The following is a 24,098-nucleotide window of genomic DNA, read 5'->3' on the forward strand; positions in this document are numbered from 1 at the left end:
ACCCAAAGCATTCCTTTGTTGGCACATTTGGATGGCCGAAAAGGGCTCGGAACGTATTTCCTGAGGCCAGATTTTTCAGTCATCTTCGATGCCGGCTAGGGCTATGTTTAGGGATGCTCGGAAACAGCGAACCCGGAGGGTCCAGTTGCATGTGGGGCTGCGTAAAGGCTCCACTGGGAACTTCAGATGTACCCAAAGCCTTCCTTTGGGGGCACTTTTGGATGGGCGAAAGGGTCTCGGAACGAATTTCCTGGGGCCTGATTTTTCAGTCGTCTCCGTTGACGGCTAGGGCTATGTTTAGGGATGCTCGGAAACAGCGAACCCGGAGGGTCCAGTTGCATGTGGGGCTGCGTAAAGGCTCCCCTGAGGAGTTCACTTGTACCCAAAGCATTCCGTTGTTGGCACATTTGGATGGCCGAAAAGGGCTCGGAACGCATTTCCTGAGGCCAGATTTTTCAGTCATCTTCGATGCCGGCTAGGGCTATGTTTAGGGATGCTCGGAAACAGCGAACCCGGAGGGTCCAGTTGCATGTGGGGCTGCGTAAAGGCTCCACTGGGAACTTCAGATGTACCCAAAGCCTTCCTTTGGGGTCACTTTTGGATGGCCGAAAAGGGCTCGGAACGCTTTTCCTGGGGCCTGATTTTTCACTCGTCTCCGATGACGGCTAGGGCTACGTTTAGGTTTGCTAAGGAACAGCGAACCCGGAGGGTCCAGTTGCATGTGGGGCTGCGTAAAGGCTCCCCTGGGAACTTCAGATGTACCCAAAGCCTTCCTTTGGGGGCACTTTTGGATGGTCCAAAGGGTCTCGGAACGCGTTTCCTGGGGCCTGATTTTTCAGTCGTCTTCGATGCCATCGAGGGCTATGTTTCGGATTGCTCAGAAAACAGCGAATCCGGAGGGTCCAGTTGCATGTGGGGCTGCGTAAAGGCTCCCCTCGGAAGTTCTCTTGTACCCAAAGCCTTCCTTTGGTGACATTTTTGGATGGTCCAAAGGGGCTTGCAACGCGTTTTCTGAGGCCCGGTTTTTCAGTCTACTCCCATGTCGGCTAGGAATATATTTAGGGATGCTCGGAAACAGCGAACACGGAGGATCCAGTTGCATGTGGGGCTGCATAAAGGCTCCCCTGGGGAATTCTCTTGTACCCCAAGCCGTCCTTTGGGGGCTCTTTTAGATGGGCAAAAAAGGCTCGAAACGCATTTCCTGGGGCCTGATTTTTCAGTCGTCTTCGATGCCGGCTAGGGATATGTTTAGCGTTGGTCGGAAACAGCGAACCTGGAGGGTCCAGTTGCATGTGGGGCTGCGTAAAGAGTGCCCTGGGAACTTCAGATGTACCCAAAGCCTTCCTTTTGGGGCACTTTTGGATAGGTGAAAAGAGCTCGCAACGCATTTCCTGGGGCCTGATTTTTCAGTCGTCTTCGATGCCGGCTAGGGCTATGTTTAGGGATGCTCGGAAACAGCGAACCCGGAGGGTCCAGTTGCATGTGGGGCTGCGTAAAGGCTCCCCTGGGGAATTCTCTTGTACCCCAAGCCTTCCTTTGGGGGCACATTTGGATGGGCGAAAGGGTCTCGTAACGCGTTTTCTGGGGCCTGATTTTTCAGTCGTCTCCGATGCCGGCTAGGGCTATGTTTAGGGATGCTCGGAAACAGCGAACCCGGAGGGTCCAGTTGCATGTGGGGCTGCGTAAAGGCTCCCCTGGGGAGTTCACTTGTACCCAAAGCCTTCCTTTGGTGACACTTTTGCATGGTCCAAAGGGGCTCGCAACGTGTTTCCTTGGGCCTGATTTTTCAGTCGTCTTCGATGCCGGCTAGGGCTATGTTTAGGGATGCTCGGAAACAGCGAACCCGGAGGGTCCAGTTGCATGTGGGGCTGCGTAAAGGCTCCCCTGTGGAGTTCTCTTGTACCCAAAGCCTTCCTTTGGGGGCACTTTTGGATGGGCGAAAGGGTCTCGCAACGCATTTCCTGGGGCCTGATTTTTCAGTCGTCTTCGATGCCGGCTAGGGTTATGTTTAGGTTTGCTCAGGAACAGGGAACGCGGAGGGTCCAGTTGGATGTGGGGCTGCGTAAAGGCTCCCCTGGGAACTTCAGATGTACCCAAAGCCTTCCTTTGGGGGCACTTTTGGATGGGCGAAAGGGTCTCGCAACGCGTTTCCTGGGGCCTCATTTTTCAGTCGTGTTCGATGCTGGCTTGGGCTATGTTTAGGGATGCTCGGAAACAGCGAACCCGGAGGGTCCAGTTGCATGTGGGGCTGCATAAGGGCTCCACTAGGGAGTTCACTTGTACCGAAAGCCTTCCTTTGGGGGCACATTTGGATGGTCCAAAGGGGCTTGCAACGCATTTCCTGGGGCCCGGTTTTTCAGTCTTATCCCATGTCGGCTACAGATATATTTTGGGTTGCTCGGAAACAGCGAACCCGGAGGGTCCAGTTGCATGTGGGGCTGCATAAAGGCTCCCCTGGGAGTTCACTTGTACCCAAAGCCTTCCTTTGGGGGCACTTTTGGATTGGCGAAAAGGGTTCGGAAATCTTTTCTTGGGTCCTGATTTTTCACTCGTCTCCGATGACGGGTAGGGCTCCGTTTAGGTTTGCTCAGGAACAGCGAACCCGGAGGGTCCAGTTGGATGTGGGGCTGCGTAAAGGCTCCCCTGGGAACTTCAGATGTACCCAAAGCCTTCCTTTGGGGGCACTTTTGCATGGTCCAAAGTGGCTCGCAACGCATTTCCTGGGGCCTGATTTTTCAGTCGTCTTTGATGCCGGCTAGGGCTATGCTTAGGGATGCTCGGAAACAGCGAAACCGGAGGGTCCAGTTGCATGTGGGGCTGCGTAAAGGCTCCACTGGGAACTTCAGATGTACCCAAAGCCTTCCTTTGGGGGCACATTTGGATGGGCGAAACGGTCTCGGAACGCATTTACTGGGGCCTGATTTTTCAGTCGTCTCCGATGACGGGTAGGGCTATGTTTAGGGATGCTTGGAAACAGCGAACCCGGAGGGTCCAGTTGCATGTGGGGCTGCGTAAAGGCTCCCCTGGGGAGTTCACTTGTACCCAAAGCCTTCCTTTGGGGGCACTTTTGGATGGGCGAAAAGGGCTCGGAACGCATTTCCTGAGGCCAGATTTTTCAGTCGTCTTCGATGCCGGCTAGGGCTATGTTTAGGGATGCTCGGAAACAGCGAGCCCGGAGGGTCCAGTTGCATGTGGGGCTGCGTAAAGGCTCCCCTGGGGAGTTCACTTGTACCCCAAGCCTTCCTTTGGGGGCACTTTTGGATGGGCGAAAAGGGCTTGGAACGCATTTCCTGGGGCCTGATTTTTCAGTCTTCTTCGATGCCGGCTAGGGCTATGTTTAGGGATGCTCGGAAACAGCGAACCCGGAGGGTCCAGTTGCATGTGGGGCTGCATAAAGGCTCCCCTGGGAACTTCAGATGTACCCAAAGCCTTCCTTTGGGGGCACTTTTGGATGGGCGAAAAGGGCTCGGAACGCATTTCTTGAGGCCAGATTTTTCAGTCATCTTCGATGCCGGAAGGGCTATGTTTAGGGATGCTCGGAAACAGCGAACCCGGAGGGTCCAGTTGCATGTGGGGCTGCGTAAAGGCTCCCCTGGGGAATTCTCTTGTACCCCAAGCCTTCCTTTGGGGGCACATTTGGATGTGCGAAAAGGGCTCGGAATGCATTTCCTGGGGCCAGATTTTTCAGTCGTCTTCGATGCCGGCTAGGGCTATGTTTAGGGATGCTCGGAAACAGCGAACCCGGAGGGTCCAGTTGCATGTGGGGCTGCGTAAAGGCTCCCCTGAGGAGTTCACTTGTACCCAAAGCATTCCTTTGTTGGCACATTTGGATGGCCGAAAAGGGCTCGGAACGTATTTCCTGAGGCCAGATTTTTCAGTCATCTTCGATGCCGGCTAGGGCTATGTTTAGGGATGCTCGGAAACAGCGAACCCGGAGGGTCCAGTTGCATGTGGGGCTGCGTAAAGGCTCCACTGGGAACTTCAGATGTACCCAAAGCCTTCCTTTGGGGGCACTTTTGGATGGGCGAAAGGGTCTCGGAACGAATTTCCTGGGGCCTGATTTTTCAGTCGTCTCCGATGACGGCTAGGGCTATGTTTAGGGATGCTCGGAAACAGCGAACCTGGAGGGTCCAGTTGCATGTGGGGCTGCGTAAAGGCTCCCCTGAGGAGTTCACTTGTACCCAAAGCATTCCGTTGTTGGCACATTTGGATGGCCGAAAAGGGCTCGGAACGCATTTCCTGAGGCCAGATTTTTCAGTCATCTTCGATGCCGGCTAGGGCTATGTTTAGGGATGCTCGGAAACAGCGAACCCGGAGGGTCCAGTTGCATGTGGGGCTGCGTAAAGGCTCCACTGGGAACTTCAGATGTACCCAAAGCCTTCCTTTGGTGACATTTTTGGATGGTCCAAAGGGGCTTGCAACGCGTTTTCTGAGGCCCGGTTTTTCAGTCTACTCCCATGTCGGCTAGGAATATATTTAGGGATGCTCGGAAACAGCGAACCCGGAGGGTCCAGTTGCATGTGGGGCTGCGTAAAGGCTCCCCTGGGGAGTTCACTTGTACCCAAAGCCTTCCTTTGGTGACACTTTTGCATGGTCCAAAGGGGCTCGCAACGTGTTTCCTTGGGCCTGATTTTTCAGTCGTCTTCGATGCCGGCTAGGGCTATGTTTAGGGATGCTCGGAAACAGCGAACCCGGAGGGTCCAGTTGCATGTGGGGCTGCGTAAAGGCTCCCCTGTGGAGTTCTCTTGTACCCAAAGCCTTCCTTTGGGGGCACTTTTGGATGGGCGAAAGGGTCTCGCAACGCATTTCCTGGGGCCTGATTTTTCAGTCGTCTTCGATGCCGGCTAGGGTTATGTTTAGGTTTGCTCAGGAACAGGGAACGCGGAGGGTCCAGTTGGATGTGGGGCTGCGTAAAGGCTCCCCTGGGAACTTCAGATGTACCCAAAGCCTTCCTTTGGGGGCACTTTTGGATGGGCGAAAGGGTCTCGCAACGCGTTTCCTGGGGCCTCATTTTTCAGTCGTGTTCGATGCTGGCTAGGGCTATGTTTAGGGATGCTCGGAAACAGCGAACCCGGAGGGTCCAGTTGCATGTGGGGCTGCATAAGGGCTCCACTAGGGAGTTCACTTGTACCGAAAGCCTTCCTTTGGGGGCACATTTGGATGGTCCAAAGGGGCTTGCAACGCGTTCTCTGGGGCCAGGTTTTTCAGTCTTCTCAAATGCTGGCTAGGAATATATTTAGGGATGCTCGGAAACAGCGAACCCGGAGGGTCCAGTTGCATGTGGGGCTGCGTAAAGGCTCCCCTGGGGAGTTCTCTTGTAACCAAAGCCTTCCTTTGGGGGCACTTTTGGATGGGCGAAAAGGGCTTGGAACGCATTTCCTGGGGCCTGATTTTTCAGTCGTCTTCGATGCCGGCTAGGGCTATGTTTAGGGATGCTCGGAAACAGCGAACGCGGAGGGTCCAGTTGCATGTGGGGCTGCGTAAAGGCTCCCCTGGGGAATTCTCTTGTACCCCAAGCCTTCCTTTGGGGGCACTTTTGGATGGTCCAAAGGGGCTCGCAACGCGTTTTCTTGGGACTCATTTTTCAGTCGTCTTCGATGCCGGCTAGGGCTATGTTTAGGGATGCTCGGAAACAGCGAACCCGGAGGGTCCAGTTGCATGTGGGGCTGCGTAAAGGCTCCCCTGAGGAGTTTACTTGTACCCAAAGCCTTCCTTTGGTGACACTTTTGGATGTTCCAAAGGGGCTTGAAACGCATTCTCTGGGGCCAGGTGTTTCAGTCTTTTCCCATGCCGGCTAGGAATATATATAGGGATGCTCGGAAACAGCGAACCCGGAGGGTCCAGTTGCATGTGGGGCTGCGTAAAGGCTCCCCTGGGGAGTTCCCTTGTAATGAAAGACTTCCTTTGGGGGCACTTTTGGATGGGCGAAAGGGCCTCGCAAATCGTTTTCTGGGGCCTGATTTTTCAGTCGTCTTCGATGCCGGCTAGGGCTATGTTTAGGGATGCTCGGAAACAGCGAACCCGGAGGGTCCAGTTGCATGTGGGGCTGCGTAAAGGCTCCCCTGGGGAGTTCTCTTCTACCCAAAGCCTTCCTTTGGTGACACTTTTGGATTGGCCAAAGTGGCTTGCAACGCATTTCCTGGGGCCTGATTTTTCAGTCTTCTCCATGCCGGCTAGGGTTATGTTTAGGTTTGCTCAGGAACAGCGAACGCGGAGGGTCCAGTTTGATGTGGGGCTGCGTAAAGGCTCCCCTGGGGAGTTCTCTTGTAACCAAAGCCTTCCTTTGGGGGCACTTTTGGATGGGCGAAAGGGTCTCGCAACGCGTTTCCTGGGGACTCATTTTTCAGTCGTCTTCGATGCAGGCTAGGGCTATGTTTAGGGATGCTCGGAAACAGCGAACACGGAGGATCCAGTTGCATGTGGGGCTGCGTAAAGGCTCCCCTGGGGAGTTCACTTGTACCCAAAGCCTTCCTTTGGGGGCACTTTTGGATGGGCGAAAGGGTCTCGCAACGCGTTTCCTGGGGCCCAGTTTTTCACGCCTCTTCAATGCCGGCTAGGGCTATGTTTAGGGATGCTCGGAAACAGCGAACCCCAAGGGTCCAGTTGCATGTGGGGCTGCGTAAAGGCTCCCTTGGGAACTTCAGATGTACCCAAAGCCTTCCTTTGGGGGCACATTTGGATGGGCGAAAGGGTCTCGCAACGCGTTTCCTGGGGCCTGATTTTTCAGTCGTCTTCGATGCCGGCTAGGGTTATGTTTAGGTTTGCTCAGGAACAGCGAACCCGGAGGGTCCAGTTGCATGTGGGGCTGCGTAAAGGCTCCCCTGGGAACTTCAGATGTACCCAAAGCCTTCCTTTGGGGGCACTTTTGGATGGGCGAAAGGGTCTTGCAACGCGTTTCCGGGGGCCTCATTTTTCAGTCGTGTCCGATGCTGGCTTGGGCTATGTTTAGGGATGCTCGGAAACAGCGAACCCGGAGGGTCCAGTTGCATGTGGGGCTGCATAAAGGCTCCACTGGGGAGTTCTCTTGTACCGAAAGCCTTCCTTTGGGGGCACATTTGGATGGTCCAAAGGGGCTCGCAACGCATTTCCTGGGGTCTGATTTTTCAGTCGTCTTCAATGCCGGCTAGTGCTATGTTTAGGGATGCTCGGAAACAGCGAACCCGGAGGGTCCAGTTGCATGTGGGCCTGCGTAAAGGCTCCCCTGTGGAGTTCTCTTGTACCCAAAGCCTTCCTTTGGGGGCACTTTTGGATGGGCGAAAGGGTCTCGCAACGCATTTCCTGGGGCCTGATTTTTCAGTCGTCTTCGATGCCGGCTAGGGCTATGTTTAGGGATGCTCGGAAACAGCGAACGCGGAGGGTCCAGTTGCATGTGGGGCTGCGTAAAGGCTCCCCTGGGGAATTCTCTTGTACCCCAAGCCTTCCTTTGGGGGCACTTTTGGATGGTCCAAAGGGGCTCGCAACGCGTTTTCTGGGGACTCATTTTTCAGTCGTCTTCGATGCCGGCTAGGGCTATGTTTAGGGATGCTCGGAAACAGCGAACCCGGAGGGTCCAGTTGAATGTGGGGCTGCGTAAAGGCTCCCCTGAGGAGTTTACTTGTACCCAAAGCCTTCCTTTGGTGACACTTTTGGATGTTCCAAAGGGGCTTGAAACGCGTTCTCTGGGGCCAGGTGTTTGAGTCTTTTCCCATGCCGGCTAGGAATATATATAGGGATGCTCGGAAACAGCGAACCCGGAGGGTCCAGTTGCATGTGGGGCTGCGTAAAGGCTCCCCTGGGGAGTTCTCTTGTACCCAAAGCCTTCCTTTGGTGACACTTTTGGATGGGCGAAAGGGTCTCGCAACGCGTTTCCTGGGGCCCAGTTTTTCACGCGTCTTCAATGCCGGCTAGGGCTATGTTTAGGGATGCTCGGAAACAGCGAACCCCAAGGGTCCAGTTGCATGTGGGGCTGCGTAAAGGCTCCCTTGGGAACTTCAGATGTACCCAAAGCCTTCCTTTGGGGGCACATTTGGATGGGCGAAAGGGTCTCATAACGCGTTTCCTGGGGCCTGATTTTTCAGTCGTCTTCGATGCCGGCTAGGGTTATGTTTAGGTTTGCTCAGGAACAGCGAACGCGGAGGGTCCAGTTGCATGTGGGGCTGCGTAAAGGCTCCCCTGGGAACTTCAGATGTACCCAAAGCCTTCCTTTGGGGGCACTTTTGGATGGGCGAAAGGGTCTCGCAACGCGTTTCCTGGGGCCTCATTTTTCAGTCGTGTCCGATGCTGGCTTGGGCTATGTTTAGGGATGCTCGGAAACAGCGAACCCGGAGGGTCCAGTTGCATGTGGGGCTGCATAAAGGCTCCACTGGGGAGTTCTCTTGTACCGAAAGCCTTCCTTTGGGGGCACATTTGGATGGTCCAAAGGGGCTCGCAACGCATTTCCTGGGGTCTGATTTTTCAGTCGTCTTCAATGCCGGCTAGTGCTATGTTTAGGGATGCTCGGAAACAGCGAACCCGGAGGGTCCAGTTGCATGTGGGGCTGCGTAAAGGCTCCCCTGGGAACTTCAGATGTACCCAAAGCCTTCCTTTGGGGGCACTTTTGGATGGGCGAAAGGGTCTCGCAACGCGTTTCCTGGGACCTGATTTTTCAGTCGTCTTCGATGCCGGCTAGGGCTATGTTTAGGGATGCTCGGAAACAGCGAACCCGGAGGGTCCAGTTGCATGTGGGGCTGCGTAAAGGCTCCCCTGGGGAGTTCACTTCTACCCAAAGCCTTCCTTTGGTGACACTTTTGGATTGGCCAAAGTGGCTTGCAACGCATTTCCTGGGGCCTGATTTTTCAGTCTTCTCCATGCCGGCTAGGGCTATGTTTAGGTTTGCTCAGGAACAGCGAACCCGGAGGGTCCAGTTGCATGTGGGGCTGCGTAAAGGCTCCCCTGGGGAGTTCACTTGTACCCCAAGCCTTCCTTTGGGGGCACTTTTGGATGGTCCAAAGGGGCTCGCAACGCATTTCCGGGGGCCTGATTTTTCAGTCGTCTTCGATGCCGGCTAGGGCTATGTTTAGGGATGCTCGGAAACAGCGAACCCGGAGGGTCCAGTTGCATGTGGGGCTGCGTAAAGGCTCCCTTGGGAACTTCAGATGTACCCAAAGCCTTCCTTTGGGGGCACTTTTGAATGGGCGAAAGGGTCTCGCAACGCGTTTCCTGGGGCCTGACTTTTCAGTCGTCTTCGATGCCGGCTAGGGTTATGTATAAGGATGCTCGGAAACAGCGAACCCGGAGGGTCCAGTTGCATGTGGGGCTGCGTAAAGGCTCCCTTGGGAACTTCACATGTACCCAAAGCCTTCCTTTGGGGGCACTTTTTGATGGGCGAAAGGGTCTCGCAACCCGTTTCCTGGGGCCTGACTTTTCAGTCGTCTTCGATGACGGCTAGGGTTATGTTTAGGGATGCTCAGAAACAGCGAACCCGGAGGGTCCAGTTGCATGTGGGGTTGCGTAAAGGCTCCCCTGAGGAGTTCACATGTACCCAAAGCCTTCCTTTGGGGGCACTTTTGGATATTCCAAAGGGGCTTCCAACGCGTTCTCTGGGGCCAGGTTTTTCAGACTTCTCCCATGCCGGCTAGGGATATATTTAGGGATGCTCGGAAACAGCGAACCCGGAGGGTCCAGTTGCATGTGGGGCTGCGTAAAGGCTCCCCTGGGGAGTTCTCTTGTACCCAAAGCCTTCCTTTGGGGGCACTTTTGGATGGGCGAAAAGGGCTCGGAACGCATTTCCTGGGGCCTGATTTTTCAGTCGTCTTCAATGCCGGCTAGGGATATGTTTAGGGATGCTCGGAAACAGCGAACCCAGAGGGTCCAGTTGCATGTGGGGCTGCGTAAAGGCTCCCCTGGGGAGTTCACTTGTACCCAAAGCCTTCCTTTGGGGGCAGTTTGCATGGGCCAAAAGGGCTCGGAACGCATTTCCTGGGGCCTGATTTTTCAGTCGTCTTCGATGCTTGCTAGGGTTATGTTTAGGGTTGCTCGGAAACAGCGAACCCGGAGGGTCCAGTTGCATGTGGGGCTGCGTAAAGGCTCCCCTGGGGAGTTCTCTTGTACCCAAAGCCTTCCTTTGGGGGCACTTTTGGATTGGCGAAAAGGGCTCGGAACGCATTTCCTGGGGCCTGAATTTTCACTCGTCTCCGATGACGGCTAGTGCTACGTTTAGGTTTGCTCAGGAACAGCGAACGCGGAGGGTCCAGTTGCATGTGGGGCTGCGTAAAGGCTCCCCTGGGGAGTTCACTTGTACCCAAAGACTTTTTTTGGTGGCAGTTTGCATGGGCCAAAAGGGCTCGGAACGCATTTCCTGGGGCCAGATTTTTCAGTCGTCTTCGATGCCGGCTAGGGCTATGTTTAGGGTTGCTCGGAAACAGTGAACCCGGAGGGTCCAGTTGCATGTGGGGCTGCGTAAAGGCTCCCCTGGGGATGTACCCAAAGCCTACCTTTGGTGACACTTTTGGATGGTCCAAAGGGGCATGCAACGCGATTTCTGTGGCCCGGTTTTTCAGTCTTCTCCCATGCCTGCTAGGAATATATTTAGGGTTGCTCGAAAACAGCGAACCCGGAGAGTCCAGTTGCATGTGGGGCTGCGTAAAGGCTCCCCTGGGGAGTTCTCCTGTACCCAAAGCCTTCCTTTGGGGGCACTTTTAGATGGGCGAAAAGGGCTCGGAACGTATTTCCTGGGGCCTGATTTTTCAGTCGTCTTCGATGCCGGCTAGGGCTATGTTTAGGGATTCTCGGAAACAGCGAACGCGGAGGGTCCAGTTGCATGTGGGGCTGCGTAAAGGCTCCCCTGGGGAGTTCTCTTGCACCCAAAGCCTTTATTTGGGGGCATTTTAGATGGGCGAAAAGGGCTCGGACAGCATTTCCTGGGGCGTGATTTTTCAGTCATCTTCGATGCCAGCTAGGTCTATGTTTAGGTTTGCTCAGGAACAGCGAACGCGGAGGTCCAGTTGCATGTGGTACTGCGTAAAGGCTCCCCTGGGGAGTTCTCCTGTACCCAAAGCCTTCCTTTGGGGGCACTTTTGGATGTGCGAAAGGGTCTCGCAATGCGTTTCCTGGGGTCTGATTTTTCAGTCATCTTCGATGCCGGCTAGGGCTATGTTTAGGGATACTCGGAAACAGCGAACCCGGAGGGTCCAGTTGCATGTGGGGCTGCGTAAAGGCTCCCCTGGGGATGTACCCAAAGCCTACCTTTGGTGACACTTTTGGATGGTCCAAAGGGGCTTGCAACGCGATTTCTGTGGCCCGGTTTTTCAGTCTTCTCCCATGCCGGCTAGGAATATATTTAGGGTTGCTCGGAAACAGCGAACCCGGAGGGTCCAGTTGCATGTGGGGCTACGTAAAGGCTCCCCTGGGGAGTTCACTTGTACCCAAAGCCTTCCTTTGGGGGCACTTTTGGATTGGCGAAAAGGGCTCGGAACGCATTTCCTGGGGCCTGATTTTTCAGTCGTCTTCGATGCTTGCTAGGGTTATGTTTAGGGATGCTCGGAAACAGCGAACCCAGAGGGTCCAGTTGCATGTGGGGCTGCGTAAAGGCTCCCCTGGGGAGTTCACTTGTACCCAAAGCCTTCATTTGGTGACATTTTTGGATGTTCCAAAGGGTCTTGCAACGCGTTTTCTGGGGCCCGGCTTTTCAGTCTTCTCCCATGCCGGCTAGGAATATATTTAGGATTGCTCGGAAGCAGCGAACCCGGAGAGTCCAGTTGCATGTGGGGCTGCGTAAAGGCTCCCCTGGGGAGTTCACTTGTACCCAAAGCCTTCCTTTGGAGGCACTTTTGGATGGTCCAAAGGGCTCGGAACGCATTTCCTGGGGCCTGATTTTTCAGTAGTCTTCGATGCCGTCTAGGGCTATGTTTATGTTTCCTCAGGAACAGCGAACGCGGAGGGTCCAGTTGCATGTGGGGCTGCGTAAAGGCTCCCCTGGGGAGTTCTCTTGTAACCAAAGCCTTCATTTGGGGGCACTTTTGGATGGGCGAAAAGGGCTCGGAATGCATTTCCTGGATCCTGATTTTTCAGTCGTCTTCGATGCCGGCTAGGGATATGTTTAGGGATGCTCGGAAACAGCGAACCCGGAGGGTCCATTTGCATGTGGGGCTGCGTAAAGGCTCCCCTGGGGAGTTCTCTTGTACCCAAAGCCTTCCTTTGGGGGCACTTTTGGATGGGCGAAAAGGGCTCGGAACGCATTTCCTGGGGCCAGATCTTTCAGTCGTCTTCGATGCCGTCTAGGGCTATGTTTAGGGATGCTCAGAAACAGCGAACCCGGAGGGTCCAGTTGCATGTGGGGCTGTGTAAAGGCTCCCCTGGGGAGTTCACTTGTACCCAAAGCCTTCCTTTGGGGGCACTTTTGGATTGGCGAAAAAGGGCTCGGAACGCATTTCCTGGGGCCTGATTTTTCAGTCGTCTTCGATGCCGGCTAGGGCTATGTTTATGTTTGCTCAGGAACAGCGAACCCGGAGGGTCCAGTTGCATGTGGGGCTGCGTAAAGGCTCCCCTGGGGAGTTCACTTGTACCCAAAGCCTTCCTTTTGGAGCACTTTTGGATTGGCGAAAAGGGCTCGAAACGCATTTCCTGGGGCCTGATTTTTCAGTCGTCTTCGGTGCTTGCTAGGGTTATGTTTAGGGATGCTCGGAAACAACGAACCCGGAGGGTCCAGTTGCATGTGGGGTTGCGTAAAGGCTCCCCTGGGCAGTTCACTTGTACCCAAAGCCTTCCTTTGGTGACATTTTTGATGTTCCAAAGGGTCTTGCAACGCGTTTTCTGGGGCCCGGTTTTTCAGTCTTCTCCCATGCCGGCTAGGAATATATTTAGGGTTGCTCGGAAACAGCGAACGCGGAGGGTCCAGTTGCATGTGGGGCTGCGTAAAGGCTCCCCTGGGGATGTACCCAAAGCCTACCTTTGGTGACACTTTTGGATGGTCCAAAGGGACTTGCAACGCGATTTCTGTGGCCCGGTTTTTCAGTCTTCTCCCATGCCGGCTAGGAATATATTTAGGGTTGCTCGGAAACAGCGAACCCGGAGAGTCCAGTTGCATGTGGGGCTGCGTAAAGGCTCCCCTGGGGAGTTCACTTGTACCCAAAGCCTTCCTTTGGGGGCACTTTTGGATGGGCGAAAAGGGCTCGGAACGCATTTCCTGGGGCCTGATTTTTCAATCGTCTTCGATGCCGGCTAGGGCTATGTTTAGGGATGCTCGGAAACAGCGAACGCGGAGGGTCCAGTTGCATGTGGGGCTGCGTAAAGGCTCCCCTGGGGAGGTCACTTGTACCCAAAGCCTTCCTTTGGGGGCACTTTTGAATGGGCGAAAGGGTCTCGCAAAGCGTTTCCTGGGGCTTGATTTTTCAGTCATCTTCGATGCCGGCTAGGGCTATGTTTAGGGATGCTCTGAAACTGCGAACCCGGAGGGTCCAGTTGCATGTGGGGCTGCGTAAAGGCTCCCCTGGGCAGTTTACTTGTACCCAAAGCCTTCCTTTGGTGACATTTTTGGATGTTCCAAAGGGTCTTGCAACGCGTTTTCTGGGGCCCAGCTTTTCAGTCTTCTCCCATGCCGGCTAGGAATATATTTAGGGTTGCTCGGAAACAGCGAACCCGGAGGGTCCAGTTGCATGTGGGGCTGCGTAAAGGCTCCCCTGGGGATGTACCCAAAGCCTACCTTTGGTGACACTTTTGGATGGTCCAAAGGGACTTGCAACGCGATTTCTGTGGCCCGGTTTTTCAGTCTTCTCCCATGCCGGCTAGGAATATATTTAGGGTTGCTCGGAAACAGCGAACCCGGAGGGTCCAGTTGCATGTGGGGCTGCGTAAAGGCTCCCCTGGGGAGTTCACTTGTACCCAAAGCCTTCCTTTGGGGGCACTTTTGGATGGGCTAAAGGGTCTCGCAAAGCGTTTCCTGGGGCCTGATTTTTCAGTCATCTTCGATGCCGGCTAGGGCTATGTTTAGGGATGCTCGGAAACAGCGAACCCGGAGGGTCCAGTTGCATGTGGGGTTGCGTAAAGGCTCCCCTGGGGATGTACCCAAAGCCTACCTTTGGTGACACTTTTGGATGGTCCAAAGGGGCTTGCAACGCGATTTCTGTGGCCCGGTTTTTCAGTCTTCTCCCATGCCGGCTAGGAATATATTTAGGGTTGCTCGGAAACACTGAACCCGGCGAGTCCAGTTGCATGTGGGGCTGCGTAAAGGCTCCCCTGGGGAGTTCACTTGTACCCAAAGCCTTCCTTTGGGGGCACTTTTGGATTGGCGAAAAGGGCTCGGAACGCATTTCCTGGGGCCTGATTTTTCAATCGTCTTCGATGCCGGCTAGGGCTATGTTTAAGGATGTTCGGAAACAGCGAACCCGGAGGGTCCAGTTGCATGTGGGGCTGCGTAAAGGCTCCCCTGGGCAGTTCACTTGTACCCAAAGCCTTCCTTTGGTGACATTTTTGGATGTTCCAAAGGGTCTTGCAACGCGTTTTCTGGGGCCCGGCTTTTCAGTCTTCTCCCATGCCGGCTAGGAATATATTTAGGGTTGCTCGGAAGCAGCGAACCCGGAGAGTCCAGTTGCATGTGGGGCTGCGTAAAGGCTCCCCTGGGGAGTTCACTTGTACCCAAAGCCTTCCTTTGGGGGCACTTTTGGATGGGCGAAAAGGGCTCGAAACGCATTTCCTGGGGCCAGATTTTTCAGTCGTTTTCGATGCCGGCTAGGGATATGTTTAGGGATGCTCAGAAACAGCGAACCCGGAGGGTCCAGTTGCATGTGGGGCTGCGTAAAGGCTCCCCTGGGGATGTACCCAAAGCCTACCTTTGGTGACACTTTTGGATGGTCCAAAGGGGCTTGCAACGCGATTTCTGTGGCCCGGTTTTTCAGTCTTCTCCCATGCCGGCTAGGAATATATTTAGGGTTGCTCGGAAACAGCGAACCCGGAGAGTCCAGTTGCATGTGGGGCTGCGTAAAGGCTCCCCTGGGGAGTTCTCTTGTACCCAAAGCCTTCCTTTGGGGGCACTTTTGGATGGGCGAAAATGGCTCGGAACGCATTTCCTGGGGCCAGATCTTTCAGTCGTCTTCGATGCCGGCTAGGGCTATATTTAGGGATGCTCAGAAACAGCGAACCCGGAGTGTCCAGTTGCATGTGGGGCTGTGTAAGGCTCCCCTGGGGAGTTCACTTGTACCCAAAGCCTTCCTTTGGGGGCACTTTTGGATTGGCGAAAAAGGGCTCGGAACGCATTTCCTGGGGCCTGATTTTTCAGTCGTCTTCGATGCCGGCTAGGGCTATGTTTAGGGATGCTCGGAAACAGCGAACCCGGAGGGTCCAGTTGCATGTGGGGCTGCGTAAAGGCTCCCCTGGGGAGGTCACTTGTACCCAAAGCCTTCCTTTGGGGGCACTTTTGGATGGGCGAAAGGGTCTCGCAAAGCGTTTCCTTGGGCTTGATTTTTTAGTCATCTTCGATGCCGGCTAGGGCTATGTTTAGGGATGCTCGGAAACAGCGAACCCGGAGGGTCCAGTTGCATGTGGGGCTGCGTAAAGGCTCCCCTGGGGATGTACCCAAAGCCTACCTTTGGTGACACTTTTGGATGGTCCAAAGGGGCTTGCAACGCGATTTCTGTGGCCCGGTTTTTCAGTCTTCTCCCATGCCGGATAGGAATATATTTAGGGTTGCTCGGAAACAGCGAACCCGGAGAGTCCAGTTGCATGTGGGGCTGCGTAAAGGCTCCCCTGGGGAGTTCACTTGTACCCAAAGCCTTCCTTTGGGGGCACTTTTGAATGGGCGAAAAGGGCTCGGAACGCATTTCCTGCGGCCTGATTTTTCAATCGTCTTCGATGCCGGCTAGGGCTATGTTTAGGGATGCTCGGAAACAGCGAACCCGGAGGGTCCAGTTGCATGTGGGGCTGCGTAAGGGCTCCCCTGGGGAGGTCACTTGTACCCAAAGCCTTCCTTTGGGGGCACTTTTGAATGGGCGAAAGGGTCTCGCAAAGCGTTTCCTGGGGCTTGATTTTTCAGTCGTCTTCGATGCCGGCTAGGGCTATGTTTAGGGATGCTCGGAAACAGCGAACCCGGAGGGTCCAGTTGCATGTGGGGCTGCGTAAAGGCTCCCCTGGGGATGTACCCAAAGCCTACCTTTGGTGACACTTTTGGATGGTCCAAAGGGGCTTGCAACGCGATTTCTGTGGCCCGGTTTTTCAGTCTTCTCCCATGCTGGCTAGGAATATATTTAGGGTTGCTTGGAAACAGCGAACCCGGAGGGTCCAGTTGCATGTGGGGCTGCGTAAAGGCTCCCCTGGGGAGTTCACTTGTACCCAAGCCTTCCTTTGGGGGCACTTTTGGATTGGCAAAAAGGGCTCGGAACGCATTTCCTGGGGCCTGATTTTTCAGTCGTCTTCGATGCCGGCTAGGGCTATGTTTAGGGATGTTCGGAAACAGCGAACCCGGAGGGTCCAGTTGCATGTGGGGCTGCGTAAAGGCTCCCCTGGGCAGTTCACTTGTACCCAAAGCCTTCCTTTGGTGACATTTTTGGATGTTCCAAAGGGTCTTGCAACGCGTTTTCTGGGGCCCGGCTTTTCAGTCTTCTCCCATGCCGGCTAGGAATATATTTAGGGTTGCTCGGAAACAGCGAACCCGGGGGTCCAGTTGCATGTGGGGCTGCGTAAAGGCTCCCCTGGGGAGTTCACTTGTACCCAAAGCCTTCCTTTTGGGGCACTTTTGGATGGGCGAAAAGGGCTCGAAACGCATTTCCTGGGGCTTGATTTTTCAGTCGTCTTCGATGCTTGCTAGGGTTATGTTTAGGGATGCTCTGAAACGGCGAACCCGGAGGGTCCAGTTGCATGTGGGGCTGCGTAAAGGCTCCCCTGGGCAGTTCACTTGTACCCAAAGCCTTCCTTTGGGGGCACTTTTGAATGGGCGAAATGGTCTCGCAAAGCGTTTCCTGGGGCTTGATTTTTCAGTCATCTTCGATGCCGGCTAGGGCTATGTTTAGGGATGCTCGGAAACAGCGAACCCGGAGGGTCCAGTTGCATGTGGGGCTGCGTAAAGGCTCCCCTGGGGATGTACCCAAAGCCTACCTTTGGTGACACTTTTGGATGGTCCAAAGGGGCTTGCAACGCAATTTCTGTGGCCCGGTTTTTCAGTCTTCTCCCATGCCGGCTAGGAATATATTTAGGGTTGCTCGGAAACACCGAACCCGGAGAGTCAAGTTGCATGTGGGGCTGCGTAAAGGCTCCCCTGGGGAGTTCACTTGTACCCAAGCCTTCCTTTGGGGGCACTTTTGGATTGGCAAAAAGGGCTCGGAACGCATTTCTTGGGGCCTGATTTTTCAGTCGTCTTTGATGCCGGCTAGGGCTATGTTTAGGGATGTTCGGAAACAGCGAACCCGGAGGGTCCAGTTGCATGTGGGGCTGCGTAAAGGCTCCCCTGGGCAGTTCACTTGTACCCAAAGCCTTCCTTTGGTGACATTTTTGGATGTTCCAAAGGGTCTTGCAACGCGTTTTCTGGGACCCGGCTTTTCAGTCTTCTCCCATGCCGGCTAGGAATATATTTAGTGTTGCTCGGAAACAGCGAACCCGGAGAGTCCAGTTGCATGTGGGGCTGCGTAAAGGCTCCCCTGGGGAGTTCACTTGTACCCAAAGCCTTCCTTTGGGGGCACTTTTGGATGGGCTAAAAGGGCTCGAAACGCATTTCCTGGGGCCAGATTTTTCAGTCGTCTTTGATGCCGGCTAGGGCTATGTTTAGGGATGCTCGGAAACAGCGAACCCGGAGGGTCCAGTTGCATGTGGGGCTGCGTAAAGGCTCCCCTGGGGATGTACCCAAAGCCTACCTTTGGTGACACTTTTGGATGGTCCAAAGGGACTTGCAACGCGATTTCTGTGGCCCGGTTTTTCAGTCTTCTCCCATGCCGGCTAGGAATATATTTAGGGTTGCTCGGAAACAGCGAACGCGGAGGGTCCAGTTGCATGTGGGGCTGCGTAAAGGCTCCCCTGGGGAGGTCACTTGTACCCAAAGCCTTCCTTTGGGGGCACTTTTGAATGGGCGAAAGGGTCTCGCAAAGCGTTTCCTGGGGCCTGATTTTTCAGTCATCTTCGATGCCGGCTAGGGATATGTTTAGGGATGCTCGGAAACAGCGAACCCGGAGGGTCCAGTTGCATGTGGGGCTGCGTAAAGGCTCCCCTGGGAACTTCAGATGTACCCAAAGCCTTCCTTTGGGGGCACTTTTGGATGGGCGAAAAGGGCTCGGAACGCATTTCCTGGGGCCTGATTTTTCAATCGTCTTCGATGCTGGCTAGGGCTATGTTTAGGGATGCTCGGAAACAGCGAACCCGGAGGGTCCAGTTGCATGTGGGGCTGCGTAAGGGCTCCCCTGGGGAGGTCACTTGTACCCAAAGCCTTCCTTTGGGGGCACTTTTGAATGGGCGAAAGGGTCTCGCAAAGCGTTTCCTGGGGCTTGATTTTTCAGTCATCTTCGATGCCGGCTAGGGCTATGTTTAGGGATGCTCGGAAACAGCGAACCCGGAGGGTCCAGTTGCATGTGGGGCTGCGTAAAGGCTCCCCTGGGGATGTACCCAAAGCCTACCTTTGGTGACACTTTTGGATGGTCCAAAGGGGCTTGCAACGCGATTTCTGTGGCCCGGTTTTTCAGTCTTCTCCCATGCCGGCTAGGAATATATTTAGGGTTGCTCGGAAACAGCGAACCCCGAGGGTCCAGTTGCATGTGGGGCTGCGTAAAGGCTCCCCTGGGGAGTTCACTTGTACCCAAGCCTTCCTTTGGGGGCACTTTTGGATTGGCAAAAAGGGCTCGGAACGCATTTCCTGGGGCCTGATTTTTCAGTCGTCTTCGATGCCGGCTAGGGCTATGTTTAGGGATGTTCGGAAACAGCGAACCCGGAGGGTCCAGTTGCATGTGGGGCTGCGTAAAGGCTCCCCTGGGCAGTTCACTTGTACCCAAAGCCTTCATTTGGTGACATTTTTGGATGTTCCAAAGGGTCTTGCAACGTGTTTTCTGGGGCCCGGCTTTTCAGTCTTCTCCCATGCCGGCTAGGAATATATTTAGTGTTGCTCGGAAACAGCGAACCCGGAGAGTCCAGTTGCATGTGGGGCTGCGTAAAGGCTCCCCTGGGGAGTTCACTTGTACCCAAAGCCTTCCTTTGGGGGCATTTTGGATTGGCGAAAAGGGCTCGAAACGCATTTCGAGGGGCCAGATTTTTCAGTCGTCTTCGATGCCGGCTAGGGCTATGTTTAGGGATGCTCAGAAACAGCGAACCCGGAGGGTCCAGTTGCATGTGGGACTGCGTAAAGGCTCCCCTGGGGATGTACCCAAAGCCTACCTTTGGTGACACTTTTGGATGGTCCAAAGGGGCTTGCAACGCGATTTCTGTGGCCCGGTTTTTCAGTCTTCTCCCATGCCGGCTACGAATATATTTAGGGTTGCTCGGAAACAGCGAACCCGGAGAGTCCAGTTGCATGTGGGGCTGCGTAAAGGCTCCCCTGGGGAGTTCTCTTTTACCCAAAGCCTTCCTTTGGGGGCACTTTTGGATGGGCGAAAAGGGCTCGGAACGCATTTCCTGGGGCCAGATCTTTCAGTCGTCTTCCATGCCGGCTAGGGTTATGTTTATGTTTGCTCAGGAACAGCGAACGCGGAGGGTCCAGTTGCATGTGGGGCTGCGTAAAGGCTCCCCTGGGGAGTTCACTTGTACCCAAAGCCTTCCTTTGGGGGCACTTTTGGATGGGCGAAAAGGGCTCGGAACGCTTTTCCTGGGGCCTGATTTTTCAGTCGTCTTCGATGCTTGCTAGGGTTATGTTTAGGGATGCTCGGAAACAGCGAACCCGGAGGGTCCAGTTGCATGTGGGGCTGCGTAAAGGCTCCCCTGGGGAGTTCCCTTGTAATGAAAGACTTCCTTTGGGGGCACTTTTGGATGGGCGAAAGGGCCTCGCAAATCGTTTTCTGGGGCCTGATTTTTCAGTCGTCTTCGATGCCGGCTAGGGCTATGTTTAGGGATGCTCGGAAACAGCGAACCCGGAGGGTCCAGTTGCATGTGGGGCTGCGTAAAGGCTCCCCTGGGGAGTTCTCTTCTACCCAAAGCCTTCCTTTGGTGACACTTTTGGATTGGCCAAAGTGGCTTGCAACGCATTTCCTGGGGCCTGATTTTTCAGTCTTCTCCATGCCGGCTAGGGTTATGTTTAGGTTTGCTCAGGAACAGCGAACGCGGAGGGTCCAGTTGCATGTGGGGCTGCGTAAAGGCTCCCCTGGGGAGTTCTCTTGTAACCAAAGCCTTCCTTTGGGGGCACTTTTGGATGGGCGAAAGGGTCTCGCAACGCGTTTCCTGGGGACTCATTTTTCAGTCGTCTTCGATGCAGGCTAGGGCTATGTTTAGGGATGCTCGGAAACAGCGAACTCGGAGGATCCAGTTGCATGTGGGGCTGCGTAAAGGCTCCCCTGGGGAGTTCACTTGTACCCAAAGCCTTCCTTTGGGGGCACTTTTGGATGGGCGAAAGGGTCTCGCAACGCCTTTCCTGGGGCCCAGTATTTCACGCGTCTTCAATGCCGGCTAGGGCTATGTTTAGGGATGCTCGGAAACAGCGAACCCCAAGGGTCCAGTTGCATGTGGGGCTGCGTAAAGGCTCCCTTGGGAACTTCAGATGTACCCAAAGCCTTCCTTTGGGGGCACATTTGGATGGGCGAAAGGGTCTCGCAACGCGTTTCCTGGGGCCTGATTTTTCAGTCGTCTTCGATGCCGGCTAGGGTTATGTTTAGGTTTGCTCAGGAACAGCGAACCCGGAGGGTCCAGTTGCATGTGGGGCTGCGTAAAGGCTCCCCTGGGAACTTCAGATGTACCCAAAGCCTTCCTTTGGGGGCACTTTTGGATGGGCGAAAGGGTCTCGCAACGCGTTTCCGGGGGCCTCATTATTCAGTCGTGTCCGATGCTGGCTTGGGCTATGTTTAGGGATGCTCGGAAACAGCGAACCCGGAGGGTCCAGTTGCATGTGGGGCTGCATAAAGGCTCCACTGGGGAGTTCTCTTGTACCGAAAGCCTTCCTTTGGGGGCACATTTGGATGGTCCAAAGGGGCTCGCAACGCATTTCCTGGGGTCTGATTTTTCAGTCGTCTTCAATGCCGGCTAGTGCTATGTTTAGGGATGCTCGGAAACAGCGAACCCGGAGGGTCCAGTTGCATGTGGGCCTGCGTAAAGGCTCCCCTGTGGAGTTCTCTTGTACCCAAAGCCTTCCTTTGGGGGCACTTTTGGATGGGCGAAAGGGTCTTGCAACGCATTTCCTGGGGCCTGATTTTTCAGTCGTCTTCGATGCCGGCTAGGGCTATGTTTAGGGATGCTCGGAAACAGCGAACGCGGAGGGTCCAGTTGCATGTGGGGCTGCGTAAAGGCTCCCCTGGGGAATTCTCTTGTACCCCAAGCCTTCCTTTGGGGGCACTTTTGGATGGTCCAAAGGGGCTCGCAACGCGTTTTCTGGGGACTCATTTTTCAGTCGTCTTCGATGCCGGCTAGGGCTATGTTTAGGGATGCTCGGAAACAGCGAACCCGGAGGGTCCAGTTGCATGTGGGGCTGCGTAAAGGCTCCCCTGAGGAGTTTACTTGTACCCAAAGCCTTCCTTTGGTGACACTTTTGGATGTTCCAAAGGGGCTTGAAACGCGTTCTCTGGGGCCAGGTGTTTGAGTCTTTTCCCATGCCGGCTAGGAATATATATAGGGATGCTCGGAAACAGCGAACCCGGAGGGTCCAGTTGCATGTGGGGCTGCGTAAAGGCTCCCCTGGGGAGTTCTCTTGTACCCAAAGCCTTCCTTTGGTGACACTTTTGGATGGGCGAAAGGGTCTCGCAACGCGTTTCCTGGGGCCCAGTTTTTCACGCGTCTTCAATGCCGGCTAGGGCTATGTTTAGGGATGCTCGGAAACAGCGAACCCCAAGGGTCCAGTTGCATGTGGGGCTGCGTAAAGGCTCCCTTGGGAACTTCAGATGTACCCAAAGCCTTCCTTTGGGGGCACATTTGGATGGGCGAAAGGGTCTCATAACGCGTTTCCTGGGGCCTGATTTTTCAGTCGTCTTCGATGACGGCTAGGGTTATGTTTAGGTTTGCTCAGGAACAGCGAACGCGGAGGGTCCAGTTGCATGTGGGGCTGCGTAAAGGCTCCCCTGGGAACTTCAGATGTACCCAAAGCCTTCCTTTGGGGGCACTTTTGGATGGGCGAAAGGGTCTCGCAACGCGTTTCCTGGGGCCTCATTTTTCAGTCGTGTCCGATGCTGGCTTGGGCTATGTTTAGGGATGCTCGGAAACAGCGAACCCGGAGGGTCCAGTTGCATGTGGGGCTGCATAAAGGCTCCACTGGGGAGTTCTCTTGTACCGAAAGCCTTCCTTTGGGGGCACATTTGGATGGTCCAAAGGGGCTCGCAACGCATTTCCTGGGGTCTGATTTTTCAGTCGTCTTCAATGCCGGCTAGTGCTATGTTTAGGGATGCTCGGAAACAGCGAACGCGGAGGGTCCAGTTGCATGTGGGGCTGCGTAAAGGCTCCCCTGGGAACTTCAGATGTACCCAAAGCCTTCCTTTGGGGGCACTTTTGGATGGGCGAAAGGGTCTCGCAACGCGTTTCCTGGGACCTGATTTTTCAGTCGTCTTCGATGCCGGCTAGGGCTATGTTTAGGGATGCTCGGAAACAGCGAACCCGGAGGGTCCAGTTGCATGTGGGGCTGCGTAAAGGCTCCCCTGGGGAGTTCACTTCTACCCAAAGCCTTCCTTTGGTGACACTTTTGGATTGGCCAAAGTGGCTTGCAACGCATTTCCTGGGGCCTGATTTTTCAGTCTTCTCCATGCCGGCTAGGGCTATGTTTAGGTTTGCTCAGGAACAGCGAACCCGGAGGGTCCAGTTGCATGTGGGGCTGCGTAAAGGCTCCCCTGGGGAGTTCTCTTGTAAACAAAGCCTTCCTTTGGGGGCACTTTTGGATGGGCGAAAGGGTCTCGCAACGCGTTTCCCTGGGACTCATTTTTCAGTCGTGTTCGATGCTGGCTAGGGCTATGTTTAGGGATGCTCGGAAACAGCGAACACGGAGGATCCAGTTGCATGTGGGGCTGCGTAAAGGCTCCCCTGGGGAGTTCACTTGTACCCCAAGCCTTCCTTTGGGGGCACTTTTGGATGGTCCAAAGGGGCTCGCAACGCATTTCCGGGGGCCTGATTTTTCAGTCGTCTTCGATGCCGGCTAGGGCTATGTTTAGGGATGCTCGGAAACAGCGAACCCGGAGGGTCCAGTTGCATGTGGGGCTGCGTAAAGGCTCCCTTGGGAACTTCAGATGTACCCAAAGCCTTCCTTTGGGGGCACTTTTGAATGGGCGAAAGGGTCTCGCAACGCGTTTCCTGGGGCCTGACTTTTCAGTCGTCTTCGATGCCGGCTAGGGTTATGTATAAGGATGCTCGGAAACAGCGAACCCAGAGGGTCCAGTTGCATGTGGGGCTGCGTAAAGGCTCCCTTGGGAACTTCACATGTACCCAAAGCCTTCCTTTGGGGGCACTTTTTGATGGGCGAAAGGGTCTCGCAACGCGTTTCCTGGGGCCTGACTTTTCAGTCGTCTTCGATGACGGCTAGGGTTATGTTTAGGGATGCTCAGAAACAGCGAACCCGGAGGGTCCAGTTGCATGTGGGGTTGCGTAAAGGCTCCCCTGAGGAGTTCACATGTACCCAAAGCCTTCCTTTGGGGGCACTTTTGGATATTCCAAAGGGGCTTCCAACGCGTTCTCTGGGGCCAGGTTTTTCAGACTTCTCCCATGCCGGCTAGGGATATATTTAGGGATGCTCGGAAACAGCGAACCCGGAGGGTCCAGTTGCATGTGGGGCTGCGTAAAGGCTCCCCTGGGGAGTTCTCTTGTACCCAAAGCCTTCCTTTGGGGGCACTTTTGGATGGGCGAAAAGGGCTCGGAACGCATTTCCTGGGGCCTGATTTTTCAGTCGTCTTCAATGCCGGCTAGGGATATGTTTAGGGATGCTCGGAAACAGCGAACCCAGAGGGTCCAGTTGCATGTGGGGCTGCGTAAAGGCTCCCCTGGGGAGTTCACTTGTACCCAAAGCCTTCCTTTGGGGGCAGTTTGCATGGGCCAAAAGGGCTCGGAACGCATTTCCTGGGGCC

The sequence above is a fragment of the Anas platyrhynchos genome, chromosome 26 (assembly GCF_047663525.1).
Source record: "Anas platyrhynchos isolate ZD024472 breed Pekin duck chromosome 26, IASCAAS_PekinDuck_T2T, whole genome shotgun sequence".
In the NCBI taxonomy this organism is placed as follows: Eukaryota; Metazoa; Chordata; class Aves; order Anseriformes; family Anatidae; genus Anas; species Anas platyrhynchos.